We start from the raw sequence: 15694 nt of genomic DNA on the forward strand, positions 1-15694 counted from the left end.
CCGCAATATTATTATTATTCAATATCAAATATCAAAACTAGTAAACAACACCATACAACAATGCAAAAATATATAGATGGTAGACATGAAGATTTTAGGTGGAAAACCCCCTTCAGGTCAAAAACCACAGAACGCTTCTTAGTAATTGTCTTCTTCTCTTTAAAAGAAATAATAACATCAAGTTTTCAGCTCCAACTAAAGGAGGCTGCAACCTGTAGGATGCTCCAACACCCTGTTTTACCAACTACAACTGGGAAGACGCTCCAATGCCCTAAATCTCAAGCTCCAACCTGACGGATGCTCCAACACCCTATATACCAAATGCAACCAGATGTACACTCCAATGCCCTGTGCTTTATTAGCTCCAACTGAAAGGATGCTCCAACGCCCTATTGCAGGCTACAACTTGCACTAGCACCACCCTACCGCCTTGAAATGTTCTCAAGCTCCAGCCTAACGGTGACTCCAATCAACTGCCTCACACCACCCTACTACCCTGAAGAGTTGGCAGACCACGTTTCACAATAACGTTGCTCTACTCAACACTGCTCTAACTAATCATTGCACAACATTGTTCAAACTGACCACTACATATCACTGTTCAAATTGATCACTAGCCACTGCACATAACTGCTCAAACTGATCATTGCTTATCACTACTCAAGCAAGCTACTACACATCACCGCTGACAATTGTACGCCACTATATATCACTACTCAAATTGATCATGGCATGCACTTTCACTGCACTGCATTGCTCACGAATGAATATGCGTTCAATGGTTCATAGAGCAATCATCCAAATCACTATGCCAAGTTGCTTATGTTGTTGCAAGTACCGAGCTCTGATGTCCAATGAAGGCACAATCCTAGATGCCTTAGGTCATCCCTATGTCTCGTAATTGTCTCAAACTTTGCCCAATGAGGGCTACTAGCATACGTATTATAGTTGGTCAGATATAGGAAATGACGTTAATGTCATCAAGGTATTTGTGCCATGTAAAGTTACTTTGAGTGCTAAGTATGATGTCACATGTAAAGATTTAATTTGATTTGATGCAGCAATAAGGATTGGCTTGACTTCCTCTGGTAGACACTTGAATAATTATCCAAGATTACCTTGTGTGTGCAAGTTGAGACCTTATTGTAATTGCCTTTTAATATTACCAGGGTTGTCACAAGTTGGATTCACCTAAATATGTATATGCCAAAACCAATGGCACTTCAGACACTGAAGTTAGTAGATAGAAATACGTTGCTTTTATGAAATTAGGCCGAAATCTCCTGAGGAAATACTTCATTGGCCAAGTCATGCCCTATCGCAGGCCTGAGAAATGAGTGCCTTAGTTTCAATGTATGAGATTGAAGTTTTGGATAGAGAACTTTTGTTGTTAAGTGATAGCAAATCCCTAGACCACCAGTGTTGTCCAGAAATCGCAGAGGTGTGCCAATTAATGGGTTTTGCAAATGGTGATGTCAGAAGATTGTGCCATGGTTACTTTTTGCTTGAGTTTTTAATGTTGAGGATCCTCGTTGTTTGTTCGTTGCCTATAATACAATTTCCTTTACCCAAAAAAGCAAACAAAAATACCAAAAAAAACTTTCCTATAGAAGCTCGCTGTCCCACTAAGGTCGAATAAAATTCAAAGCAAAGGTAGTTTTAGAAGGATCTTCGTTGAATTTTTATTTTCTTAGGAGGTTACAAAAGGAATCATTTATATAGATTTTGTTATGGTCAAAAAGCGGCCTCTATATAGTGATAGCCAACTTTAGTTTTAAAAGGCCTTTTTAAAGAATTTTAATTTTAACCCCATTAAAACTTTATAATATACTATATAACTTTATATATATAATAATAACGTTTTTAGTATTAATTTCAAATTTTAATGTTAATTAAATTTGATTTTTCTTTGACCTTTGACCTGGCAACTTTTTGACTTGGCGACCTTTTCTCTTAAGATATGACCCTTATTATAATTTGACCTTTTGACTTGATGATCTTGCCAAGCTACATTAACTCCCTATGGTGTTTTGACCCATTGGCTGGGGTCTTCAACTTCAAACGTGAATATCTCTCAAACGGTGAAGAATTACGTGGCGTGCAACAAACCACCGGAAACTTCTCTACGAGAAAAATCCAACGATGTGGATCTTCAAGCCAAACTGAATGATTTGGCACTTCAAAAACCCTCAACAAGTTCAAGGTATATCCTCAGTCTAGGGAACCCAAACATAGAACTTAGGGTTTTCAACCATCCGATAGTGGAGCTTCCAACTTGATATAATCCAAACAAATATAGGAAGTGTTCATTAACTGTTTGACATCAATGATTGGTGTTTTGGTCAAAGTCAAACCCCAAGGTTGACATCAATGACAACACCATCCAACAGACATTACATAACATATTGAATATCTCTCAACCCCTTAATTATATCAACGTCCTAATATATCTGAAGGGTCTTGGGAAGGTGTACTTGGACTTGGGTAAATCTTATCTTAGCCTTTTTAGACTCCACCAGTACCTTCCCTCAATCATTAGACCGTGCATCACCTAAAAGTCCTTTACGTGATCTTTATAGGGAACCCTCCCTTGTGGGATTTCTTTCACCACTAAACAGCTGAAGAGAAGACACTAAGGTGACAGTGGTGGTCAATCTCTTCTTGCCATAAGACCTAGATTGCCTAATGGAGCTTTGCACTACGCCTACTATAATTTTCAATAATAGGTACCTTTGGGTTTAATATACAAAAGTTGTTATGGATTTGATCGGTAGTTAATGGACTGAGATGCTCCATCAACCCAGTCATGCAGCAACACTTTTCCTCAACCCCGCATTTTCCTATAAATGTAGCTTTGATTTTGATGGCAAAGTGATGGAAGGGCTCCATACATGTCTTCATAGTATGGTATATGATTCCCGAGATTCCCAACACAATCAATCACGAGATAGAGAGGTATATGAATGGTACTAGAGTATCTGGCTTTGGTTATGATATTTGTGAAAGGACGAAAATATTTTATATGAAAATAACATGAATATAAATAACTAAATAATAATCATAGTTATAGTTAATTAATGATTAGTTAATGAAGAGGCATGTCTCTAAGGACATGACCTTTCATGAAAGGGCACCTGCCTAGGTATATAAGTGGGCCCTCATTGCAACATTCAATCATCCTTGTACATTTCATATTAATAATAAAATATTATTTACAAAATACCTTTGTGTATTTTACATTTAAAGCACAAACACTCTTAAGTTTTGTCGATTCAAATTTTAATTATGTATTCTTTATTTTCTATTTTCCATTGTAATGAAATGTAATTTAGTTCTCTTTCTTTCTTACTTGTAGATGTTTGGTGGCGAAACTATGGTCAGGGGCACAAAATTTACAAAAATTTGCCATCAAAATTCTCGATCAAACATGTAGTGCTTCGAGATGTGAGCAAAATTGGAGTGTATTTGAAAAAATACACTCAAAGAAATGCAACAGCTTATGTCATGTCCCGTCCTAATAATTTTCCCAAGGTAAGGACGAAATCAATTTTGGCAATTTTGATATTTTTAGCTTTAGGCAAATATGTGGGGAAAACTTAGGAAAAGGGGGTCGATGTGCTTTTAGTGGATTGTGGGGACCACTCACCCACCCAAAAGTATGCACCCATGAAGGCAATTCGAATTTCCTAAGTGGGGTTCGAAATATTTTATGGGGACCCACGTGGGGCCCAAGGGAGCAAGCATAAATAAAATGAAGTGAGCAGCATTTGGGACTTTTGATCATTTGAAGAATTTCATTGTTGCTTTGGTTGTTTAGCTAAGCTACAGAGTGTTGTTCAGCACAAGAGCTTCCCAAGGAGTGAAGCTCACCCCTCTCTTCGGTGGACTTCGAGTGCCACCCTAGGAGGGCTTCCATTGCCCACATCGAATTGTCATCTTCTGGAGGAAAATTTGCAGTAGTAGAGCCAGCCATACACCCAGTTCGAATTGCAGGTTGGAGGGACTGCGTCATCCCCACTCTGGACTGCGTAGTCACTAGAGGGACATCTCGGTTGGAGGTTTAGCAGGTGGATTTGGGAGCTACATGGCGGAGAGATTATTGGGAGTCTGATTTGGGGTGGTTTGCAGTCTTATAGCAGCAAGTTATAGCAGTTTCAGCTGCAGGCAGTGAGCACCAGCGTTGGAGGAGGGTCAATCCCCAAGGGGTCGAAATTGGCAAGTCAAAACCAGGCAAAACCCTTTCTAGGTTTTTCTGGGTTTTTGGAGAGGAGTACATCCCCAAAGTTACAGAAATTTTTGGGTTGTTTTGAGGGGGTAAATCAGAGTCAGAAGTCAGCCAGAAGAGCAGTTTTCAAGGGACAGCACAATATTTTGGAGGCAGCAAAGATTACAGCAGCTAGGCACTATTTTATCATCCACCTGAGGCTTGTAGCTTGCCTTGTGCAAGCCCAAGTGCACTCCTTCCACCTCATATTGTACTCCAGCAATTATAATTAATAAAAATTGGCCAATTTGGTGTTCCGGGCAAATTTCTGTTTACATGTGTGTTTACTAAGTAAATTTTTGTGTTGTAATTGTTGCATGTCTTTGTTATCTCTATAAATTTCTACTTTGGACATTACATGTTAGAACTTAGAACTACCACAGAGCAATTACATTCATTATAATTTACGACCCTCAAGAGTCAAGACTCATTAAACTTTTTATGACCCTCTCTAACTATGAGTGAGGAAAATGAAGAGAACAATGGGTATGGACGTTATTTCCTTAGACAATATTGATGGATTGTCTAAGTGGAGGGTAGAATCTGAGGTGCCTATCATGGAGGAGGCACCTGAATGGCTAGAGGACAAACAAGTACAACAGCAGAAGGAGCAAGAAGAAGCAACAAAGGAGGAGAATAAGCATGAGCAGAATGTGCTAGCATCAACACCACCTTCTACAGAGATTGATGAACATAGTTTTACACCCATCAGTCACCGTCATACATTTAGTGCAAGGCTAGGGCCTTCTGCTTTTAGGGCCAAGCCTGGCAAACAACCTATGGTATTTTCTGGTAAAAGAGGGAGGGGCATTGATATCAAATAGCTAGTTGTTAGTTTTGTTTCTTTTGTCATTGTACATCAAGCTTATAATGATGAGATACATTTATATATGTGATGTCACTTTGTATTGGTTCGCCACTTTTGAGTCATTGATTGGACAACTATCAAGGTTCACGATTCAATATCAATTTTGATGTATCATTTTTATTTGGCATCCATTACATCATATATATTGGTTTCTCCATATTTATGTGCCAATGTGTTAATTTGATGTGGTTGTTTCTTTATATGTTTAGAATTTTGAAAAGAAAAACATATTTTTGTATTTTTTTATGTTTGTTGTGGTTTCCGATTTTTGCATATTTTTTCGCCAATGTTTGTGAGAAGATTTTTTCTAGAACCTCATTGATTTTTGGCGATGTCAATGTTATTAACACTATTTTATACCTCCTCCTCAAGTGTATCATCATATTTAAGCACTTTGTACCTCCAACTCATTATTCAAGCAAACTTCAAGACCTAACCATTGCAAGTAGGATGTCATCTATCAATTGGTCCCATTCCTCCACAAGATTTGAACTTTTGGGGAGAGATCTTTCAAGAGAAACCAATAACTCTACCTTGCACTCCCCTCATCAAAATCTAATACCTTAGCTAGTTCCTCTAGGAAAATCCATTGTCGGTTTCTAAGGTCTCTTGTTTGCTTCACTCTACCCAGATCATCTCCCCTCATTCAGGTATTCCTTTGATTCCCTTAGTCACTTCCTATCACCTCACTAAGACCTAAACAGGATACTCATGAAGGACATTTATAGATAGTACATCCAATTCACATGGACCAGACATCCTTAGTTTTTGAGGCCATAAATGGCCTTCTACTATGAGCATTTTCTAGAGTTTAGAGATCACATTATTATCCAATTGTAGCACACAGGCAAACACTAGATGGACACTCTCAAGATCACCCTTGGTCAATTTTGCATGGGTTCTAGCCAGATACGATTTGCCATCTTTGTCATCTACAAGAGATAGGGGTAGGGGAGCAGTTCATTTTCCATTGCCCCATATACTATAAGATTAAGTTATTATTGCTTATTTTGAGACTCAAGGAACCCCCTCTCCTGTTTTGTTAAATTCCTCGACCAAAGGCACCTTGCTCTTTACATAAGAGAAGGGCTCATATTCAAATCTTAAACCTCAGTTTCCCTCCCCAATCGAGAGACATCCAAGAGAATAACTTCCTACTTTCTAATTGTCCATCTAACACAAGTCACGAACAATAAACAAAGGCCCACAACTTGAAATTCCATCGCCAAACTCAAGTCTCTTCATGTTCCCCCCACCAAGGGATCAACCTCTCTCCTCAAGAGTTGTGCAAATTTGTTGCTCCAAGTCACAAGTCACTCACCAACAATGTAGCAAACAAATCAGATCTTGGAGGCCATATGATCAAATGCCCTCCACTCGATATACTTCCACACAACATTGCCAGAGTGGTCAGGCTTCCATCTGGAGCTTCTTCCTTATGGCCTTAGATGCTAAGACACTAAAAAATTCCTAGCAACGGTGCTCCCACAAGAATCATACAGCGTAGCCCTATTAGGCTCAGTCACTAACAAGGAATATATTCGTACAAATTATCATTCATTTCACAGCAATAGATAACAATGAGCAAGAGGATACCCTTCCTCAACCCCCCCCACTCACACCCAAGAGCCAACACCAAATGGTTTGACATCCTCCCTTGAATCAACATCAATGTATTAAACTCAACTTCAATGACTTCAACTATATTTATACCTACATAATTCTTTTAAAATTTGTACCAGAAGATGTCCTTTGCAATCACACATTTTACTTTACGTTAGTAAGAGTTGTCTACACAATTAAAAATCAACAAACCCAAACACTTACTACCATAACTAGTGACCAATAAATTTAATATAGTATAATATTATATCAAACCAAAGATATCAAAATTGATATCAGTCAAGTCTCAAACTAGGTTGGGACCAAAGTATACTAAAAACACCAAAAATCATAGTTGATGAATTGATCGACTAACACATAAAGTAAGTAAACTTTAATGAAAATATAAGTGTGTGTAACTGATGCAAATTTTAATGAAAATTATATATATTTATGTAAATTAATGTAAATCCAAACCATTAGACACCAACAATGTAAAGGTTGTTCATGTATACCAAAATGGCACAAATTGTGATACATATCTAAACAAAATTCATAAACATCAAGGCATGGAAGAAAGTGCCATTCTTTCTCTTAGCACAACTCCTCTTGGACATCACTTTGCAAGTGATGCCTCTCTTTGTAAAAGAAAACTATTGTAGATATTTTAAAAAATGCATTCCACTAATAAGCATACATTGGTAGCTTCAAAAGTTAGCATAAGCATTCATGATGCAGACGTGAGATATCTCCCCTAGATTTGAGGAGGTCACAAGTTCGACTCCCTTGATCCCTTCGTGGTTAGTCTCTATAATTAGTCTGACAATTTACCCCATTGACCATCCAAGGATCTTGGGGCAATACTAGGAGGCTTTTCTACGAGGAGTTTTCCTTGGAATTAAAAAAAGCATACATTGGTGTTCATCAACACCTTAAAAACTTGTATATCAAAAATAGTAAAACAAGTAAAAAGAGCACTTGTCACTATCATCTCTAGCCACCTCAAGGAAATTTTATTAAACCATTAAAAGTATCGCAAGATGCATCCTTTTCATGCTTAACTTGTGGCTAATCAAACTTGTCATTTCATTTGGTATTGAACACATTACTATTTAACTATCAACCCTAGATGGCAGAGCTTCCCAGCTAAAATTGTACAGCATCATCACTTAGAGGGTTGACCATCAAGAACTTAATCACTACAACCCATGTATACTTCAACCATGAACAACTCTCCAAAGCATAGCACACAAAGGGAACCAACTACTAGGGAAACTTATACCACAACCAACTACAAGGTACACTTATTGGAGACTATTCACTACATTCTCCTAGGTTATGATCTTGACAACCAACAATACTAGTTATATAAAGGCACCACTCAATGTCTCCAATAAACTAAGATGACAAAGATAAGTAACCATGAACTAAAAACCATCTCAGAAAATGAGATTATGATACACTGTAGACAAAAGAGGCGAACAATCTAGTGGGCTACCTTTAGTTTCTATTTTGTCAAATGTAAATCTACAAAATGGGACTATTAACTTCATTAATTGAGATTCAACTTTTACAAAATAACATCTCTTTCTATCACATATACAACATAGACAAGATTATCTGCCTAGGTTCATGAATCTTAACAGATTGTCAGTACATGATCTAAATAACTTTTACATTTTCAGATTTCCATTAGCCTCATTGTAATCCAAGAAATTATCATAAAAACTAATTTTATTCAAATGAATTTCTCTCAAATAGAAAAATAATTCATGACAGAAGCATCATAGCTGACCTCCAGCACAAAGCAAGGTTTTATGCCCACAACCATCTCCAAAGATTAAACCTCCTTTACGTTCAATTGCATTTTCTTAAAGCTGTACACACCACAAAGTATAGAACATAAATAAAGAAAGTATAAGATATAACCATCTAAGTCAAAATGCATAAAATAGCAACATTCCTGCTATCTACCCATTACGGTCTGATAAAAAAAATTAACAACGATTTAGAAAACTCATGCCGTAGGTTTTTTACTGCCACCAAGAAGTACGGAGAAATAAAGCAAAAAATACTAAACAATCCTAGCTTATTTGCTTATTTTCATTTCTCTAAGCTTGCCTCCACCTTAGAGTTGTCTCTAGACCACTAGAGCAAGTATACTACACTTCTAGTTGCCTTGCAGTTTATATCATATATGACGATTATGGCGTGTATATTAAATTATATATCAAACATATGTTATTTTTGTGATAAGCTTTGCACTCCTTATCCTATCACTTGTTCATGGGACCAAATTTGGACTTTCAGGAGAGGGAGGGTGAACAGGCGGTGTGAGGGTGGAAGCCAAGGGTTCACTTGCTGGATTGCTGAAGAGAGAATTGTAATTGGAGGATGCCACCATTGAGGCAACTGAATTACCAAAGTTTGATAGTCATGATGAATATGTGCAATAAGCTATAAACTCTATTTGTGATTGACCACATTATTACTCAAAACATAAGTTTGACGAGTTCATATAAGACTTGGACCACACTGCATAATATGTATGAAATCTTGAACAATGTGAGAGTACTCTACTTGTACACCTCCTATCTTAGTGACACAGAGACTGCAATTGATTGTCTGACTCTTATACATGATGTGCACAACCAGCTAGTTGAATTTGAAGATGATGTGGATCGGATGCAAACGTAGTTTCAAATTAAATACAGATATTATGGTACTATTCATAAATATAAAGCATGGGTGGCAGCCAAATGATATGAACAAAAGGAAGACATTGAATTTGAAGAAACTTTTGGACCAGCAGCAAAGATGACAACCACACAAACAATGCTAGCAGGGGCAATGTATTATAGATGGATTGTTCATCAGATGGAGGTCAAAGGTGCTTTTCTAAATGGGTGGATTGAAGAAGTCTTCAAGTAGTAGCCAACTAGTTTCATAGAACCTGCTAAAGAAAATTGTCTATGCGGTGCAGAAAATGTTATATGGCTTGAAGTGGGAACCCAAACCATAGTATGTGAGGATCGATGAGCACTTAAGAGAAATTGGATTCCTGAGATATGATATAGAGCCTGAACACCTCCAAGCTTAGTGACACAGAGAATGCAATTGCTTGTCTGACTCTTATACATGATGTGCACAACCAGCTAGTTGAATATGAAGACAATGTGGATCAGATGCAAGCGCAGTTTCAAATTAAGTACAGATATTATGGTACTATTGATAAATATAAAGCATGGATGGTAGCCAAATGATATGAACAAAAGGAAGACATTGAATGCTAGCAGGGGCAATGTATTATAGATGGATTGTTCATCAGATGGAGGTCAAAAGTGCTTTTCTAAATGGGTGTGTTGACCTCTACTGGTCAACTACCCATGCAGTGCACCCCGTTTTTCTTGACAGAAAGAAGCAGCACCTGATCAGCATGTCCGTGCCATCTTGCCATCATCAGCAGCTTGATCATTTCAGTTGTAAACCCAGTCTGCATGTATGAATTGTAAATAATCTAAGCAGATCATGAGTCATGTATGTAATTGGCCTAGGTGGACCTAACTTTCTGATGATAATCTACGTCCCGGAAGGTTTTTCGTCTCACCGATCCACGGATCGGCAGAGTTTTCCTTCAAACCTGACCCCAAAGCCGGGATGGATTTTGTCATTAGAACTTTAGGAAGATCCTAGTGTGTTAAATCTGCTAGATTTTAGTTGTGTCGCAGAACTGGGTGTTTTGTGAGGGTCTGTATTAAATGGGTTTGTCCCTTAAGATGTAATTTTGTAAAAGTCATGATGTAATGTGTCCTGAGGGTCGAGAAATGTTTTAAATCCCCTCATGAGTCCTAAGTCCTAGGTCCTAGGTGATGTTTCCGAAGGCTTAGTTCAGTGATCCATTTTAAAATGAATTAAAAAATTTAAAAAATGAATAAAAATAATAAAAAATTAAAAAAAAAATAAAAAAAAAAATAAAGCAAAAACCCTAACTAATAAAATAATAATATTTTAAGTTAATAAATCGACGGATGAGATCAAGAGATGTCTTGATCTTCATCAACGGTCGAGATCATTTCTACATGGATCACTAGAACTAGCCGTTAGGATCATTTCCTTTATATAGGGTCTTAGGGGGTCATTTCAAGGCATTCGATCTGTGAGTCAAAGACTGAAGAAGCTCTCTTGTAAATTTGTTTCTGGTTAATAAAGAAGACTTTGGGGTCCATATCTTGCTGGTGTTACTCTCTTGAAATGCTGTGAGATTGTTTTAATTTTCTGCATATGTTATTTTCAGCTGTTAATAATAGCTTTTGTAGAGTATTGTGGGTACAGGTATCTTGCTCACTTGCTAGGGTTTGGGTGCTGTTAGGGTTTCTGAAGTAATGGCAGGTATCTCCATTACTTCCTGAGATCTAGCAGCATTCTTGCCCTCTTTACTGATGGTTGTTTCTGAGCTGTGCAGAAAAACCCTTGCTGAAGAAGATTTGGTGGGCGTTAGGGGAAGTTCTCGGCTGAACCAGCCAACTCCCACAAGCATTTTCTGCTGAGCCCAGTGGATTTGATCCTGGGTCTATCATTCGGCTTTATTTTTCTGATCTGCATGAGAGAATTTCTGAAGTTTTTTTACAGTGACAATCTGAAATTTCTTTTCTTTAAAATTTTCCTGTTCTTATTGTCAAATCTGGCTGTGAAGGGGCTAAATCTGTACATTAAATTAGCTGATCTAGGGTTTTAAAATTTCTGTTTTGTACAAATTTAATTAGGGTTTTGTTTTCATGTGTTTGCAGCTGCGAGGTTTTCAGTGATGGCTTAACGAAATCGTGCATACTTCGTTCATTTCACTTCCTGCCGTCCTTGATCCTCACTGTATTGAACATTATCAAGTGAATTTCGAATTTGTGTTATCCTGTGAGCATCAAAGTGGAGAAATCTGATTCAAACCAGTTGCCGCCTCAGCTTTATCGCTGCCTTTTTCATTTCCCTCGCGTTTATCGTTATCATCCCGCTGTGGGAAACTTCACGTGTCAAAAAGTGGCATGGAGTGGATTTGAATGTGTATGCAGGGATTGTTTTTAACCTCCGCTGTCTTCGCATTTGTCTGCGCAATTCGATTCATTTCTTAGCGTGAGCAAGAAGGTTATTTTTTTTGTTTCGATTTTTTGAGCTCGTGGTTTTGAACGGTATACGGGGTTTAATCACCGTGGCTCCTGTTCCGCTCCAATCGCACCTGCACACAGCAAAGTCCACCATTATAAACCCGCAAACCTTTCTCCGTCAAGCACCAGGTAAGATCCGAAAGCAGCTTCAACGCTGGCTCATCCGCCATCCGGAAATAGAAACCGCAGGTAAACATCAATCCCTTTGACGTTTTGCGTATCAGGAAATCGTGTTTCTATCATCGTTTGCAGGCATGCTTTAAAATCGTTCCTTGGTCGAAAGTTCATGTATTCCGCGTCTAATTTGGTTACGCATCATCGCTCAGTTCTGCTCTCGGGTTTTATGATATGTGCGTAGGTTAGAATAGTTCTAATTTCTTTAGGTTTCATTTAGATTGCCGGCTAACGTATAAAGGAGAAATTCGATATTGTCTTTTTTTTATTTATTTTCTAAATCTTTATTTTAGGCTTTGTTTCATTTAAGTTTTAACGTAGAGTTTGTATTATATTTTTGATTAATGTTTAGATTTAGCCTTTGGTAGATTTTAATTTATGTTTTATAGATTTTTATGACAATATAAAAAAATAAAAAAAATAAAAAGGATTTTTGGGTTTAGTTTAATTTTTTTTTTATTTATAGCTTAGTTTTAGAATAGATTTTAAATTTTAAATTTTTTTAGATTTTAAATTTTCATTTTTTATAACAAAAAAAAAAAAAAAGATTTAAAAAATATAAAAATATTGCGGAAATTTTATTTTGCCAAGTTTCAGTGGTTTTCATGCTATATCTTTTATGCTGAAGATCTAATTTTTTTATCCGAGATGCGAACCTGATATCTGGTTAATGGTTTATGATTCGTGGTGTTTTAAAGCATTCATCTTTTCAAATTTTTCAGTTGCTAGATATCATTCTAAGAGCATTGTGATTTAGCTGATGATAGATGGTTGCTGTTCATGGTCCATGTTTCTATATCATTTAAAAAGTAATCGTTTCTACATCAATCTCATAAGACACTGGTCTGCTCAATTAATCAAATCCATCAAGTCCTTTTCATATCGTATCTCGTGTCTCCCAACCAACTGGTCGCCAGTTGGTATCATCATCTCACAGGGACTACCCCCATTAGCCGCAGGAGACAGGCTTAAACGGAGGGATCGGGGATCAGAGTGACAGCCCCCGGTCTGAGCGTTGTCGTGTCAATCTGCGCGACAACATTTTTTGGCGCCGTTGCCGGGGAACATTGTGTTCTCGGCGTTTCAACGACTTTTCATGCATCTTCTCATCTTCTCATCTCTCATTTGAGCTGGCAGATTCAATATTTTGCATCTTTTCATCACGTATCAGCAGTACCTCTTGGGTTTGTTTCCTGTTTGGGTGGCGACTCCATTTTTCTTATTTTTCCCAGACAAGAAGCCTACCGCATATCTGTTTGTTGATTGCTTCTCGGATCTTAGAATCAGATTTGTTGTTCAAGTGGCGACTCCACTTCTTTCATCTTTTGATTTTCTTGAGCAAAGATCTAGTTCTATCATCCCTTATTGTTCATCATGGATTATTCATTTAAACCATGTCGTTTTACTCACCGTCTCCATGATTTTCCGGAGGAGGCCCTTCCTGAATTGCCTATTTTTTCAGATGGTGATCCAATCGCTGCTAAAAGGCATATTGACTTGTTTATTCGCTTCATGATCATATATTGCAGACCCCCTCAGTTTCATCATGATGATATCAAAATGCGTCTATTTGTCCTTTTTTTAGAAGATGATGCTTTCAATTGGTTTAACAATTTTCCTAAGGATTCTTTCTCTTCTTTGGTTGATATTATCAATGCTTTTGAAGATAGATATGGTTATCCAAACAGCTTGCCTTCTTCCTCCAAAATTGTGCAACAGAATGTAAGTAATTTGATAGGAGGTCCAGCTGAAAGATCCCAGGATGATTCTTCATGTCAAAATGTGTCATCCACCGAAAATATTGCAGATCAAGTTCATGATAGTGAAAAATCAGGGACAAATGACAATGAAAAAGAAGAGCAAAAGCAAATTATACGAGATCTAATGATGCTGGTAAGAAATATGGAAATCAATCAAACTAATTATGTCAATGATGTGAAAACTTTATGCACTCACCTGGAGAAACGTAATAGAGAGATGGAGGTCACGCAAAATCAGCATGCTAAGGAAATTGAGGCCATAAAAACTAATTATGAAACAGAAATTAGAATCATGCAAAGCAAGATGTCAGTCTTAGAGGAAAATATGGTGACCATGAAAACTGATCATGATAGGGAAATTGACTCTATGCAAAATAAGTTATTCACTATGGATGAGGAAATGACTATCATGACATTCAATCATAATAATCAGTTGGCTGACATGCAAGCGAATCACAGAGAAGAAATAAATTCCATACAGCATTGCTTGATGAACATAAAGAAAAAGAATGTTAAAGTAATAAAAGACATGCAGGAGCACCATGCCAGACAAATCAGTGCTATAAAGGTTGAACACTCTAGTCAGATGGATGCCATTAAAATACAAGTTCAAAGGTTTCAGCAACTGGCGGAGGATAAGAGAAACCAGCAAACAGCAACAAATCAGGAGTCTTCTCATTTGCTGCACCAGGATTCATCTTATTATTGGGAGGTTGTTGATTCAATTGAAAGATGGTTGATTGAGGGTGATCCAGACAGACTTAAGAATGATAAAGATCAGATGCAAGATGAAAAAAGACTTAGCATGCATATCTTACACACTTCATCTGATAGTTTTGAAACAGAAAGTACCAGATCATCAGTAATTCAACCTGCCAGAAAGAAAAAGCGTAAGAGAAAGAAGATGAGACGAAGATTTGATACATCAGACGGCCGCGAGCAGCTTGATTTTCGGATAGGAAAGAGTCCTACCATATGCAAAATTGGACATGGCACATCCGACAAGCAGCCGACAGATTTGCCTGAAAGCAGGCAAATGCTCAGTATGCACTATATTGAACACATCTGATGCCGTACGGCATCCTTTGTATCGTATTTCTAACCCTACTCCTTGTTTTTTTCTGCATTTTCGTTTCTGCTTTAGATAGTTAATAAATGAAGAGCTTTTATCTTTATTGTGCTTAACGTATATGCTGATTTTTGGATGGACGCTACTTATTTTTTGTGTTGTATGGATGCAGATTCTGGATTCTCACATTCCCGCAAGCAGCAACGTGTCCCCAAGTAGAGCCAGATGTTGACCTCTACTGGTCAACTACCCATGCAGTGCACCCTGTTTTTCTTGACAGAAAGAAGCAGCACCTGATCAGCATGTCCGTGCCATCTTGCCATCATCAGCAGCTTGATCATTTCAGTTGTAAACCCAGTCTGCATGTATGAATTGTAAATAATCTAAGCAGATCATGAGTCATGTATGTAATTGGCCTAGGTGGACCTAACTTTCTGATGATAATCTACGTCCCGGAAGGTTTTTCGTCTCACCGATCCACGGATCGGCAGAGTTTTCCTTCAAACCTGACCCCAAAGCCGGGATGGATTTTGTCATTAGAACTTTAGGAAGATCCTATTGTGTTAAATCTGCTAGATTATAGTTGTGTCGCAGAACTGGGTGTTTTGTGAGGGTCTGTATTAAATGGGTTTGTCCCTTAAGATGTAATTTTGTAAAAGTCATGATGTAATGTGTCCTGAGGGTCGAGAAATGTTTTAAATCCCCTCATGAGTCCTAAGTCCTAGGTCCTAGGTGATGTTTCCGAAGGCTTAGTTCAGTGATCCATTTTAAAATGAATTAAAAAATTTTAAAAATGAATAA

The 15694-nt window shown here is 37.6% G+C and overlaps 1 protein-coding gene across 3 annotated transcripts in view; it reads right to left on the minus strand.

Annotated features, from left to right (window-relative positions):
- The window catches only part of CHR4 (chromatin remodeling 4), a 349593-nt gene that overhangs the window by 302173 nt on the left and 31726 nt on the right, over positions 1-15694 (minus strand). For all 3 annotated transcript variants that reach the window (XM_089377269.1, XM_089377268.1, XM_089377270.1), the window contains one exon: positions 8530-8611. The gene's annotated coding sequence lies outside the window, so the exon portion shown is untranslated. The remainder of the gene's footprint in view (positions 1-8529; positions 8612-15694) is intronic.

Source organism: Pinus tabuliformis, chromosome J, assembly GCF_031772625.1.
Source record: "Pinus tabuliformis cultivar Carrire ecotype Pingquan chromosome J, CPIR1, whole genome shotgun sequence".
In the NCBI taxonomy this organism is placed as follows: domain Eukaryota; kingdom Viridiplantae; phylum Streptophyta; class Pinopsida; order Pinales; family Pinaceae; genus Pinus; species Pinus tabuliformis.